The following is a 14,510-nucleotide window of genomic DNA, read 5'->3' on the forward strand; positions in this document are numbered from 1 at the left end:
TCACACTTACCCAAGGCTTGCCAGAGGTGCGTAAGCGGGTGAGTACGCTGCAATTATGTCACTGAAATTCATTTAATTGGACGAACTGCTCTAGTTGACTTTGAGCTGGCGTGTTTACAATGTTCACTGACCCATTTAGAAGCTCGAGACAGCCAAGTTCTGTATTAGCAAGGCAAATTAAGCGTTGAAACTAGACAGTAACTAGGCAGGCACTGCCATGGATCAAGTAGTACGTGGAAACCGATATTGAGGCTAGTTCGATAGCTGATAACACAGTAAGAGCGAATGTTACAACTGCAAGTAACGCGAACGATAAAAGAAATGACATGATCGTGTGTCATTACTGACGGATTATTCACCCGCCTGGTGCATGTCTTTCAATTTAGCGTCAGCTGGGTGACTTGCGCGTCTTTGTGATGAAGGTGACCTGAAATGATTAGGACAACACAAACACCTACTCTCCGAGCGAAGGATATCTCCGAAACGCAGCACTGCACAGTCAACAGCCAGCGACGTTAACCATTCGACAATGAGCTGCGCCAACGTGGACGATAATCAGAGCCGAGGAATGAAAGCCAGAATCGCTTTATACAACAACACATACTAAGCACAGATCCGAATCGAAGTTTAATTCCAGAAAGCGAGGTAATAGCTACATTCTACAAGTGGTATAGGTGTAAGGGATGCTCAAATAGTTTGCATTAGAGGGCGTTGCTGCAGCGTATATGCAACATGACACGATTCCTATACTGCCACATAAGGACCAACATGTAGGCAAGGGATCAGTGCGGCCTTCGTGTTTTTCCGAGGTGTGTGCGGAAAATACGGAGACGTGAACTGTGGCGATATTATTACAAAATCCGTCCCAACTGCACCAACATGCCGTCATTATTTCATTTGCTGCCAAAGGACAAACACCGTTAAAAATCGATCGGAGAATGAAGAATGTGTATGCGGTAGCATATCTGTCGACAACCACCATTGTGGAATAGTCCGCCAAATTGGGTGCTAGTCGCGATTCGACAAATGACGTCAATCGACCTGGCACGCCAGCCTCGTCCATTATGGACAAGAGGGAGGCACCCGAGCATCCACGGTATAGTCCTGATCTCTCTCCATGCGACTATCACGCCTTCGCCCCCTTAAAAAAGGCCTTGAAAAGTCGACAATTTCTGTTGGGTCCCCTAGACTTAGAACTACTTAAAGCTAACTAAGGATTCGAACCTGCGATCATAGCAGCAGCGCGGTTCCGGACTGAAGCGCCTAGAACCGCTCGGTCAAAGCGGCCGGCTGGTGTTTTACCAAACGGGTATCTTCAACCTGGTGCATCGGTGGGACCACTGCCTCAACGCTCGCACCGATTGGCATATCGATTCTAGACTGCACGGTTATCGAACGAAAACTTTTTTTTCGCTCCTTAGATATGGCTTCAACCACGAAATACGAACTTTTCGACCCGCTTGTCATTCCGGATACTTTTCTGCGATGGGGGTGTAACAGGCATATCAACATTTGCAGCGACACCTACATTTGCGGCTGCGTACAAATAATATCTCCGTCCCTTCGCCACTCTCATGTCCCTCTGGAGTGGCGCGATATTAGAGCATACAGATACACAACTGTTATCGTGTCATCGTTTCGACGATTACTGAATGGTTCTTATTCCGTTCACAACATAGCGTGCTGAATTATAGCCGTTAAATCCTTTATTTTTTTCATTTTCCACCATTGCGTGTTCTAATTAGATATTGATTAAGTTCTGTAATCAATAATCAGTGAATGGAATAGCTACTAGTAACAACTGCACTGAGAAAATTTTCATTATGTGCGCAAAATAAAGATTTTATGTGTACCCTCTATGAAGTGTCTAAATCTCTCAATCGTGAACCTTGTAAATACAATTGTACCCATATCTCGAAAACTATAGTACGTATAGAACTGATGATGTACTCATACTGAAATTATTTATGATAAAACTCTAAAATCAGATTTAGCTAATTTATAACTGAAATGAAAATACACTCCTGGAAATTGAAATAAGAACACCGTGAATTCATTGTCCCAGGAAGGGGAAACTTTATTGACACATTCCTGGGGTAAGATACATCACATGATCACACTGACAGAACCACAGGCACATAGACACAGGCAACAGAGCATGCACAATGTCGGCACTAGTACAGTGTATATCCACCTTTCGCAGCAATGCTGGCTGCTATTCTCCCATGGAGACGATCGTAGAGATGCTGGATGTAGTCCTGTGGAACGGCTTGCCATGCCATTTCCACCTGGCGCCTCAGCTGGACCAGCGTTCGTGCTGGACGTGCAGACCGCGTGAGACGACGCTTCATCCAGTCCCAAACATGCTCAATGGGGGACAGATCCGGAGATCTTGCTGGCCAGGGTAGTTGACTTACACCTTCTAGAGCACGTTGGGTGGCACGGGATACATGCGGACGTGCATTGTCCTGTTGGAACAGCAAGTTCCCTTGCCGGTCTAGGAATGGTAGAACGATGGGTTCGATCACGGTTTGGATGTACCGTGCACTATTCAGTGTCCCCTCGACGATCACCAGAGGTGTACGGCCAGTGTAGGAGATCGCTCCCCACACCGTGATGCCGGGTGTTGGCCCTGTGTGCCTCGGTCGTATGCAGTCCTGATTGTGGCGCTTACCTGCACAGTGCCAAACACGCATACGACCATCATTGGCACCAAGGCAGAAGCGACTCTCATCGCTGAAGACGACATGTCTCCATTCGTCCCTCCATTCACGCCTGTCGCGACACCACTGGAGGCGGGCTGCACGATGTTGAGGCGTGAGTGGAAGATGGCCTAACGGTGTGCGGGACCGTAGCCCAGCTTCATGGAGACGGTTGCGAATGGTCCTCGCCGATACCCCAGGAGCAACAGTGTCCCTAATTTGCTGGGAAGTGGCGGTGCGGTCCCCTACGGCACTGCGTAGGATCCTACGGTCTTGGCGTGCATCCGTGCGTCGCTGCGGTCCGGTCCCAGGTCGACGGGCACGTGCACCTTCCGCCGACCACTGGCGACAACCTCGATGTACTGTGGAGACCTCACGCCCCACGTGTTGAGCAATTCGGCGGTACGTCCACCCGGCCTCCCGCATGCCCACTATACGCCCTCGCTCAAAGTCCGTCAACTGCACATACGGTTCACTTCCACGCTGTCGCGGCATGCTACCAGTGTCAAAGACTGCGATGGAGCTCCGTATGCCACGGCAAACTGGCTGACACTGACGGCGGCGGTGCACAAATTCTGCGCAGCTAGCGCCATTCGACGGCCAACACCGCGGTTCCTGGTGTGTCCGCTGTGTCGTGCGTGTGATCATTGCTTGTACAGCCCTCTCGCAGTGTCCGGAGCAAGTATGGTGGGTCTGACACACCGGTGTCAATGTGTTCTTTTTTCCATTTCCAGGAGTGTATAAAGATGGCGGCAGTATCGCGTACACGGGGAGCACCGTAAGACGGCAGTGCGGTGGCGGAGCTGTCATTTGTACTCAGTCGATTCGTGTGAAAAGGTATCCGGCGTGGGTATTGCAGCACTACGCGATTTAACAGAAAATATGGTTCAAATGGCTCTGAGGACTATGGGACTCAACTGCTATGGTCACCAGTCCCCTAGAACGTAGAACTACTTAAACCTAACTAACCTAAGGACATCACACATATCCATGCCCAAGCCAGGATTCGAACCTGCGACCGTAGCAGTCGCACGGTTCCGGACTGCGCGCCTAGAACCGCGAGTGTAGAAGTAAAAAACTTCAAAATGTCGCGATCGGCTTAACCTAGTATTCATTGAGATTATCGGTTTCGGAAAAACTATGTTACCTTCTTTGGATTTGTAAAGCACTAAAACTGGCTGTGAGACATCTACGCAACGTACCTTATGAACTACTCTTTAAGCCACCACGTCTATGTGTACAATAATTTGCGTGCACATAATAAATAAACATTCCAAAAACAGAAGTGCATTGTATATTGGCATGTCAAAGATAAAGGAATCATACAGCTATCAAACACAGTGTACCGAATGTACATCGAGATGACAAAAATCGTGGGATACCTCCTCCATTTGCCTCGAACCTCCATTTTCCTGGCGTATTGCGGTAACTCGATGTGGGATGGAGTCAAGTCGTTGAAAGTCCTCTGTAGAAATACTGAGCCATGCTCCCTCTATAGTTGCGAAAGTGTTGCCAGTGTAGGATTATATGTAGAAACTGACCTCTTGATTACCTCCCACAAACGTTAGATGGGATTCATGTCGGGTGATTTGGATGGTCAAATCGTTCGCTCAAACTGTCGAGAATGTTCTTCAAACCAACGGCGAACAGTTGTGGCCCGGTGACTTGGCGCATTGTCATCCATTATAGTTCCATCGTTGTTTCGAAACATGAAGTCCATAAATAGAAGCAAATGGCGTGCAAGTAGACAAACATAACCATTCCCAGACAATGATCGGTTCATTTAGACCAGACGGTCCAGTCCATTCCATGTAAGCACAGCCCACACCACTGTGGAGCCACCACCAGTTTGTGCAGTCCCTTGTTGATAGCTTGGATCCATGGCTGTGTTGTTTGTCTGTTAGCACTTAGAACTCCAAGCAAAAACCTCTGCTCTCAGTCGTTACGTAAAGGCCGTCGGCCACTGCGTTGTCCGTGGCTATAGGTAATTCCTGAATTTTGGTATTCTTGTCACACTTTTGACAATGTAGACCTCGGAATATTGAATTCCCTAAAGATTTCAGAAATGAAGTGTCTCAAGCTTGTCTCTCCAACTATCATTTCGCGCTCAGAGTCTGTTAAATCGCCGGCCGCGGTGGTCTCGCGGTTCTAGGCGCGCAGTCCGGAACCGTGCGACTGCTACGGTCGCAGGTTCGAATCCTGCCTTGGGCATGGATGTGTGTGATGTCCTTAGGTTAGTTAGGTTTAAGTAGTTCTACGTTCTAGGGGACTGGTGACCATAGCAGTTGAGTCCCATAGTCCTCAGAGCCATTTGAACCATATTTTCTGTTAAATCGCGGAGTGCTGCAATAACCACGCCGGATACCTTTTCACACGAATCGACTGAGTACAAATGACAGCTCCGCCACCGCACTGCCGTCTTACGGTGCTCCCCGTGTACGCGATACTGCCGCCATCTTTATACACTCCTGGAAATGGAAAAAAGAACACATTGACACCGGTGTGTCAGACCCACCATACTTGCTCCGGACACTGCGAGAGGGCTGTACAAGCAATGATCACACGCATGGCACAGCGGACACACCAGGAACCGCGGTGTTGGCCGTCGAATGGCGCTAGCTGCGCAGAATTTGTGCACCGCCGCCGTCAGTGTCAGCCAGTTTGCCGTGGCATACGGAGCTCCATCGCAGTCTTTAACACTGGTAGCATGCCGCGACAGCGTGGACGTGAACCGTATGTGCAGTTGACGGACTTTGAGCGATGGCGTATAGTGGGCATGCGGGAGGCCGGGTGGACGTACCGCCGAATTGCTCAACACGTGGGGCGTGAGGTCTCCACAGTACATCGATGTTGTCGCCAGTGGTCGGCGGAAGGTCCCCTTCCTGGGACAATGAATTCACGGTGTTCTTATTTCAATTTCCAGGAGTGTATGTGCATGTCGCTATCCCACGACTTTTGTCATCTCAGTGTACATGCTCACGCACGGTTAAAAGTCGCATACAAACTGGGATTTGGTGGTAAACATGGTAGTTATTATAGTCAGCCACCACGTGGCACCACAGTAGTAACAAGCTGAAGTTCAGCGTTTCATATAAAGCCTAAGCACAAATAAAAATCCACATAGATGATTACAATGAAATTATACAAAGGTTGATCCAAATGAGAATATAAAAATCTGAATAGTCTTTTATATTTACAAAGCAAAATTTTGAAAGAGCATCTCTATTATAAAACACTAAAGTTTAAAAGGAAGACATAAGGTATATAAACTAAATACATTGAAAGGTATAGATTATTGTTAGTCGGGGCCATTATTTTGTAGGGATTTTTGAAAGTCAGATTGCGTTGCGCTAAAAATATTGTGCCTCAGTTTAGTGTTGATCAGAATAGGTAAAGAGCGAAATGTCTGAGTACGTTCAGTTCTGCTCAGCTGCTTGAAAATCAAATAATGTAAGAGGTTTATCAGCACAGTAATTCAATAATTTTTCTAAGGGGCCGTTTCAACATCTACAGTATTAACAAGTCACAGTGTAGATATTTTATAGCTGTAATACTTCTTTCACTGTGCTAAACCTTTAACATAGAACTATATCTCTTAATAAGTAAATTATGACAGCATATTATATTTGGTCAATAATTATATGAAATACTGGAAATCAGGTTTTTGTTGCCCCTGTAAGCCGTGAGACTGGCAACCTGCAACTGAGGCTTGGTTACAGTGCAGAGCCCCAGATTAGTCCCTCAGCAGTAATTTTGTTTCTTGTTATTCATAGTCACAATGTCGTCAGTTCTTAACTAAGTAAGGAATGCAACAAATGTGTGAAGTAAAAATGAGAAGGTAACGTAAAAAGAGGAAACTTTTGAGTCAATCAATGTGTAATCCAGACGCAGTTAAACTTTGTTTTGCGTTGGCAACAGGTGACGCGAACTGGAGGACCGACCGGCCCGGACGCTCAGTACCGGATATTAATTTCCTGACGGGCTGTACGACGCAGTTCTTTATTTTTAATTGCTAATCACACACACGCTAATTTATAATTTGGCATGAAAAAGCTACACTAACTTTCCTAAAATTCTACTAGTAAATCAACGTAGAGCATTGTTCTTACTTACTACCGTCGTTGTTCCCACGTTGCATTTCATATTGTTTTGGAACTTTACACCTACATACTTAATTGCCCTGACTTTTTCAAACAGTACACTACTAATGTTGTGTTCAAAAATTCCGAGATTGTTTTTCCCATTCGTCTGCATTAACTTAAAGTTTCCTACATTATAGCAGGGTGCCATTCATCATAGGAAGTAGGAATTTTGTCTTCTTGTATCCTCGTACAGTCACTCAACGACGACAGTTTCCTGTACGCCACAGCATCAGGAAACTATCGCAGGCTGCTACTGACATATCATTTATGTAAGAGCGCTACTGCAGGCTTCCCCGGGGAACTACTGACGATAACCTAAAGACAGTTGAACACTCACCGTCGAGGACAACGCATGGGTTGTATTACTTAAGAACTCTTCGAGCCACTAACGAATCTGGAAAGCTAACCTGTGTGTTCGGACCTTCGTTAAGAGCCTGCAGTGGCTCAGCGCCTCAAACGCTTTCCGGAAATCTAGGAATACGGAATCCGCGTATTGCCGTTCATCCATGGTTTTCAGGGTATCATGTGAGAAAAGGGCAAGCTGAGATCCGTGCGAGTGATGCTTTCTAAATCCATGCTGATTCCTAGACAGAAGCTTTACCGTCTCAAGGACATTTCTAATATTCGAAATGAGAATACATTCGAGAATCCTGCAGCAAACCGATGTCAAGGATATTGGCCTGTAAATTGCAGGTCCGTTCTTTTACCCTTTTTATACGCAGGAATCAGCTGCTGTTTTCTTTTCACTCGCTTGGTACTTTGTACTCAAGACGCGCTCGGAAATCTTCTAATGTTAAAAGTTTTTTTTTTTTTTTCCCTTGCGTGACTTGCATGATGATTCTCCTTTAGGATACCGATGTCCGGACACTAAGGTTCAAATTCTGTAAGTACGAAGAAAATTCAAAAGCACCAGTTCGTAAGGTGTCCCTGCAAGCGAAAATCGAAGAAAGACTTCACGTCTAACGACAGTTTTAGAATTTTGCTCTAATTGGCGGACGCAATCCGGAAACACCATCATCGTCAGGGGGACGCTCTTGCTTGTCGCTGCCTATGTGGACGTATTAAGGAAAAACGAGGGGGAACTAGTAATAGTGAGCTCCTTTTGTTTGTGGACTCGTACAAAAGTTTTAAATACTAATTTCCTTCGACGCTGTTTTCGATTCCTTGTTGTTGAGTATAAAGAAGAAAATTTTCCAGCTGCTTCTTAATATATGAAGAAATGAGTGGTAGATTTAACCAAATCGGCAGGAAGCGAAGTAGAGGCGTCGGCAGGTTTCGGAGCAGCAGCCGGCCGCAGTGAGTCGACCACGTGGGCGCCTGCGAGCTGTGCTGCTAGCGGCTCGGCCTTACGCCGTGGGATCCGCCGAGAGTTTGCCGACGCCGAGATACGCATCTGCGGAGCTGGGGCTCACTTTCGTCGTGGGCCGCGCAGCTAACGGGTCGTGAGGCCCTGCGCAAGCCCGCTGTAGTATACGTATATCTCATGCTGCAGTGGCGCAACGGCACAGGAAAGCTCTGCCCCGCCACTGCCCGTACCGCAGCGTCGGGACCATAAAAAGCAATGTCACGCTCGTGACGTCATCCGGTGAAGGTATTTTTCGTGTATATCAGAAATAACTCATCCCTTGCTGCAAACACAGAAAGTGAGGTGAATGTGAAGCGTCTCCTGTTGCGCTCATCCAACAGAATGCCTTTACATACTACCATCAAGCAATGACGCACAGTTCTCAGATACAATATAATTTAAAACGTCTCAATCTCTCTCTCACTTCTCAAATCTTAAATGTGCACTTCGTTTCTGCTTTCGAAATGTTGAGCTCCAAACGTAGGCAATGGTAATAAGGGCTGATTTTGAAATAATATGGACAACTTCAAATGTTTTATGAACTCGCCTGTATGTTGACCAAAATCAGATGGAAAATGGGAGAGCGTTTCTCACCGGTGTCCACTCCCAATCATTGCTACGAGAACATGGACTGAAAAAGTAGGACCTTCTTCTGGGAAAGCACATATCGTCACCGTAATGGAAAAAAGTGATAACTTGCCACTACGAAATCAACAAATGTCACAAATCTCGTACGTGGATACGAGTGAATATCTTTGCATTTTCGTTTACAGAAGTTTTCACTTTTGTCTCTTATTTAACACGTGGTTTAGTATCGTTGATATATCGTCTTATCATTAACTAAAGAAACAATCATGAATTACGTAGAGTAGCGAATTTGTGGAAGTCACGAGCTCAAGATGTGAACCAGTGGTAGCACGAGGTGCCGCCACTGGAGCAGTCCAGTCAGCAAGTAGACTGCTGATACAGATCGGTAGGAAAACTGAAAATCAGAAACAAGCCAAAGCTGTCGCGAACCAAGTGCACAACACCTAGAGAGAAGTTCGTAAGTGAAATAAAAACAAAAAACCAGCTTCGTTAAGTATAACTGTAATGAAAAAAAGGAAGGAAGATTAGTGTCTAACCTCCCGTCGACATTTTGATCATTACAGACGGAGCACAAGCTCGTATTAGGACGGGATGGGGAAGAAAATCAGCCGTGCCCTTTCAAAGGAACCATCCGACCCCGACTTTTCCTTAAACGATGTACGAAAGGCAGAGAAAACGTGAAGCAAGATGGCGGACGCCGGTTTGGACTGTCGTCCTTCCGAATGTGATCCACTGTGCTAATAACTGCGCTACCTCTTTCGGTGGAACCGTAATGGCGAACTACTGAAAGCTTCACTGATAGCCAACAAAAGGCGATTTGGCGACCTTCGCTGGGTGCAGTGTGCGTGCTAATTCCATCGGAATCAGTTGTCAAAGTTTGTATAGGATGTGTACGGAATTCTTGCACGTTCCAATGGACCAGCGGCCGAGAACATCAAACAAACCTAGCCAGGCCTTTCACCAAGTCGCGACGGTGTTGATACGTGATCACCAAGGTATCCCACCCTTTCTCTGCTCAGCTGAGTTTCAATAAGCGAGCTCAGTAAAACGTACCTACCTGCCGCCGTGTCATTCTCCGGCGTGGTAAAGCGGGGCGTGGGGTCAGCACACAGCTCTCCTGCCCGTTGTCAGCGTTCCAGACCTTGGAGCCGCTGCTTCTCATTCAGTATACCCTCAGATGGCATCACGAGGCGTTCCAGTTCTCCCACCAAGGAAAAATCCCTGATCAGCGCGATCAAATCAGTAGCATTATACAAAACATACCATATCTCCAGCGGGACGTAAAGAACATTGTATGTATACTTTTTCATGAAAAATTAGTTGTTTCATACTTAAATATTCCTATTAAACATGTATGATTTAATGTTGAAGCATTTATTTAAATTTCTGTATATTCATTTTCTAGTTTCAAAGATATGCCAGTGACAATTATAGACAAATTTGCAAACTTTTTGATTTTGTATTATAACTCTGTTCTTTTGGTGGAAGAGCCATTGTAAATGATAGTAATGTGTTGTATAATGTGCTGAAAACAGGAGTATCTTTCGTTAACAAATGAGTGTGCGCAAGTATTAGTGAATACAGTTGTTGCAAAGTTCAGAAACTTTGTTTCACTGAATAATCATTCGAAACAACCTGAATAACACAATCCTGTCATCAAGTAATGTTTCTTCGGATCAGAAATACGCTCTAAAAATATTTAAAAAACGGACGCACCGCGAAGGAATTATCCGAATGGGAGGGAAATCGGTAGACGTGATTTAGATGTACAGAGAAACTAATGATTACAGTTTCAGGAAATCTTGATGATTTATTCAAAAGAAAGAGCTTCACAAACTGAGCACGTCAATAACGCACTGATTAACCTCTAGGCTTTGTGAGAGAATATACTTAGTTCGGCGATGATTAACGCTGACATACACTACTGGCCATTAAAATTGCTACACCACGAAGATGACGTGCTACAGACGCGAAATTTAACCGACACGAAGAAGATGCTGTGATATGCAAATGATTAGCTTTGCAGAGCATTCACACAAGGTTGGTGTCGGTCGCGACACCTACAACGTGCTGACATGAGGAAAGTATCCAACCGATTTCTCATACACAAACAGCAGCTGACCGGCGTTGCCTGGTGAAACGTTGTTGTGATGCCTCGTGTAAGGAGAAGAAATGCGTACCATCACGTTCCCGACTTTGATAAAGGTCGGATTGTAGCCTACCGCGATTGCGGATTATCGTATCACGACGTTGCTGTTCGCGTTGGTCGAGATCCAATGATTGTTAGCAGAGTATGGAATCGGTGGGTTCAGGAGGGTGATACGGAACGCCGTGCTGGATCCCAACGGCCTCGAATAACTAGCAGTTGAGATGACAGGCATCTTATCCGCATTGCTGTAACGGATCGTGCAGCCACGTCTCGACCCCTGAGTCAACAGATGGGGACGTTTGCAAGACGACAACCATCTGCAGGAACAGTTCGACGACTTTTGCAGCAGCATGGACTATCAGCTGGGAGACCATGGCTGCGGTTACCCTTGACGCTGCATCACAGACAGGACCGCCTGCGATGGTGTACTCAACGAGGAACCTGCGTGCACGAATGGAAAAACGTCATTTTTCTTCGGATGAATCCAGGATCTGTTTACAGCATCATAATGGTCGCATCCGTGTTTGGCGACATCGCGGCTTAAGCACATTGGAAGCGTGTATTCGTCACCGTCATACTGGCGTATCACCCTGCGTGATGGTATGGGGGGCCATTGGTTACACGTCTCGGCCACCTCTTGTTCGCACTGTCGGCACTTTCAACAGTGGACGTTACATTTCAGATGTGTTACGACCCGTGGTTCTAACCTTCATTCGATCCCTGCGAGACCCTACATTTCAGCAGGATAATGCACGACCGCATGTTGCAGGTCCTGTACGGACATTTCTGGATACAGAAAATGTTCGACTGGAGCCCTGGCCACCACAGTCTCCAAATCTCTCACCAATTGAAAACGTCTGGTCAATGGTGGCCTAGCAACTGGTTCTTAACAATATGCCAGTCACTACTCTTGATGAACTGTGGTATCGTGTGCAGCTGCATGGGCAGCTGTACGTGTACTCGCCATCCAAGCTCTGTTTGACTTAATGCCCAAGTGTATCAAGGCCGTTATTACGGCCAGAGGTGGTTATTCTGGCTACTGATTTCACCCAAATTGCGTGAAAATGTAATCACATATCAGTTCTAGTATAATATATTTGTCCAATGAATACTCGTTTATCATCTGAATTTCTTCTTGGTGTAGCAATTTTAATGGCCAGTAGCGTAGTTGTTGGACGTCCTCCTTAGCGATATCGTGCCAAGTTATGTTCAGCTGGCGCGTTAGGTCGTGAAAATCGTATGACGGTTGGTGGGGCATGATCATTACTCTCCGAATGTTCTCTCGCCATTGACGTGCTATAACCACTCGCGGACGGCACGTGGCGGCGCTAGTAATGGAAGGTCTATGAAGCGTGTCGGAGGGGTGTGGTAGGGCGTGCCGGGGGGGGGGGGCGAAAAAACACTGCAGTCGTTATTGTAGTGCGGAAACGGATAAATTTATCTGACGTTCAAAAGGCCATTATCATTGGCTTTCGGGCGAAGCGTGGAAGCATTTACGGAGCGGCTAAGTTTGTAAACTGTTCGTGTGCGTCCATGGTTAAAGTACATCGAGCGTGGCAAAATGGCGCCATCAAAAATCGGCGCCGAGGCAGATGTGATGCACCATATGTCATAGATGACAAGGTTGAATGACAGCTGCAGACACGTGCAATTGTTGAGCAACTGAACATCCCAAATGAGTCAAGCAGCTACCGACAGTGTCTCCTCAACGACCGTTCAGCGAATGTTGTTGCGTATGGGCCTCTGTTGCAGGCGCCTGGATCATGCATTTATGTTGACTGCTGTTCATTGGCGACGAAGGCAGGAATCTGTACGCTAGTACCGCAACTGGACGTGCAGCGAGTTGCGACATGTGGCTTTTTCAGACGGATCAGTTTGCATACTCCTTCGGATAGATTGCCGTTGGCAAGTAGTACGGCCTTGCAACAATCGTCGGAATGGAGCAGGGCGCAGGAGGGAGCATTATAGTCTGGGGAATATTTTCGTGGCATTCACTGGGTGATATCGTCGTCCTGGATGGCATAATGGACCAACACAAGTGTGGAAGAAGAACGAAGGAAGGAAGACCGCGTTTAACGTCCGTCACATCGAGGTCATTAGATATGGAGCACAAGCTCGGTGTGTTTCAAGGATGGGGAAGGAAATCGGCCATGCCCTTTCAAAGGACCATCCCGGCATTTGCCTGGAGCGATTTAGTAAAATCACTGAAAACCTTAATCTTGATGGCTGGACGCGGGTTTGAACCGTCGTCCTCCTGAATGCGAACGCCGGCCGGAGTGGCCAAGCGCTACAGTCTGGAACCGCGCGACCGCCACGGTCGCAGGTTCGAATCCTGCCTCGGGTATGGATGTGTGTGATGTCCTTAGGTTAGTTAGGTTTAAGTAGTTCTAAGTTCTAGGGGACTGATGACCTCAGCAGTTAAGTCCCATAGTGGTCAGAGCCATTTGAACCGAATGCGAACACAAAGAATGAGAACTATGCCCACCGTACATGAAGTTTATTTTTTGCTCGTCACGATGACATCTACCAGCAGGACAATGCAACGTATCGCACAGCTGGCAGTGCATGTGCGTAGTTCGAAAACCACCAAGATGAGTTAGCGTACTCCCTGGCCACTACACTATCCGAATTTAAACTATATCGAGAATCTGTGTGACTACCTCGCTCGAGCCACGGATCCTCCACCGTGAAAGCTATCGCAGTTGGCCAGGCTCTGGAGTCCGCGTGGCTGCACATTCCTGTCAGCGCCTTCCAGAACGTCATTGCCTCTGTTTCTGCACGTCCGCGCTGCACACATTAATGTGACTCGGCCGCGTATGCCGTAACTGTTAGAGAGTTGTGTCAGTCTGTTCTATCACATTAAGTGAAAAACCAGTCAAACCGGGAGACTGAGTGAAAACATTCGCATAGCTGACTTGGTCACAGAGACTGTCGTTCGGTTGTTTCATTAAACCTGATAAAATCGATTAAACGCAAAAGCAGTCGAGTGGCCAATCGGTCAGTGGGACCAGTGTGTTGCCCCACCACTAGGAAAGACGACGGAGTTGGCCGGCTGGTGGCGCGTTACGCAGTGCTGGCCGCGTCTCCCAGGCGCTGCGCTCGCGAGGCGCGAGCCGCAAGGTCACACGTGGGAACGGGGCAGCGCTTTCCACCCGCTGCTCACGTGCGACGGCTCTTCCTACGCGCAATCGCAGGCGCAACTCCTGCCAGCAGAACACGACGAATGCTAAATATTTTAGGAGGCGGTAGTTAGACAAATTCGAATAAAACTTTCCACACAAAACGTATCCATTTTTATTGATTACAGAGATACAGCTGTTAGAATGCAAGCCAGACTAATACTAACAGTCGATGTTAAGCAAAGGCAAATGATTAAGTTCGAAGTTGGCCATTGAAAACTCCTTCTTCTTGCTTCAACTCTTACTCTACTATCTGAGCAGTACAGCAGAAATACTCGTTCTCAACAATGTAACATTCCCCGTGTACCATCACACAACTCTACCACTTCATTAAATAATTTTGCGAATCAGGAACCCAACTTCGGGACAATCTCCCTAAAAGCATCAGAGAAATTAAATTTCTTC

The 14,510-nt window shown here is 46.8% G+C and overlaps 1 protein-coding gene across 2 annotated transcripts in view; it reads right to left on the minus strand.

Moving 5' to 3' along the window:
• LOC126356138 (BTB/POZ domain-containing protein 1-like) overlaps window positions 1-14,510 on the minus strand; it is a 431,946-nt gene that overhangs the window by 288,483 nt on the left and 128,953 nt on the right. The window contains exon 1 of one of the 2 annotated variants that reach the window (XM_050006850.1): window positions 9,835-9,857. The exons of the other annotated variant lie outside the window; for it this stretch is intronic. The gene's annotated coding sequence lies outside the window, so the exon portion shown is untranslated. Of the gene's footprint in view, window positions 1-9,834; window positions 9,858-14,510 lie in introns of those variants that run through there. 2 annotated transcript variants of the gene reach the window in all.

Source organism: Schistocerca gregaria, chromosome 3 (genome assembly GCF_023897955.1).
Source record: "Schistocerca gregaria isolate iqSchGreg1 chromosome 3, iqSchGreg1.2, whole genome shotgun sequence".
In the NCBI taxonomy this organism is placed as follows: Eukaryota; Metazoa; Arthropoda; class Insecta; order Orthoptera; family Acrididae; genus Schistocerca; species Schistocerca gregaria.